The following is a 633-nucleotide window of genomic DNA, read 5'->3' on the forward strand; positions in this document are numbered from 1 at the left end:
GACTCATCCCCAGGTAGTCGTTGCTGCACCACACAGACACTCGGGAGCCCCCGCGGTCGGACAAAGAGTAATCCTCAGCGAAGGGAAATGAGCCGGCGCTCCGATTTACCGTCTTAAAGATTCTATAAGTGTAGTCCTTCTTCTTCTCGGCGATCTTTTCAGAGAAGAAGCAGTCGTAATCATAGCTGGGCCCAGCTGTATAGGCAAGAGCAATTGGACTGGATTAGAATGCCACAATCCTCTAACAAAGTCAAAAAAATTTTAACAGGAGGGTGCCAATTACAATGTACAGTAAGAGTTTTTTTTCAACACAGTGCCATCTCCTGGATCTAGGAGGTCACTGCGCCAATCTGGCCCCAATGCAAGTGGACGATAACAGTAAAAATGAAGATGAATTCCATGATTTGCACCGTAACTTATACCTCTTAATTGCGTTTGATGGGTAAAAGTGATGTCTGAAATCTAATTTAACCCCACAGCTCTGGTGTCAGCATAGCATACACACCCATGTTGTCTTTGAAGAGGTGACTGACGGTGATGTCTTGAGGGGATTTAGGGAAAATCGACTCTTTTAAATCCTTCAACAGAGAGATCATCACACCTGTCAAAGCAACACGCAGGATAATCCCTTCA

General features: G+C 45.0%; 1 long non-coding RNA gene across 1 annotated transcript; it reads right to left on the reverse strand.

Annotated features, from left to right (window-relative positions):
* Positions 1-140: 140 nt before the first annotated feature.
* Positions 141-627, reverse strand: LOC109508821 (uncharacterized). Its single transcript, XR_002166788.1, has 2 exons — positions 506-627; positions 141-195 (listed from the first exon to the last, which is right to left on the reverse strand). It is a non-coding gene; the product is annotated as an uncharacterized LOC109508821 (long non-coding RNA).
* Between the last annotated feature and the right edge of the window lie 6 nt (positions 628-633).

This window comes from Hippocampus comes, unplaced genomic scaffold (genome assembly GCF_001891065.2).
Source record: "Hippocampus comes isolate QL1 unplaced genomic scaffold, H_comes_QL1_v1.1 C16642492, whole genome shotgun sequence".
NCBI lineage: Eukaryota > Metazoa > Chordata > Actinopteri > Syngnathiformes > Syngnathidae > Hippocampus > Hippocampus comes.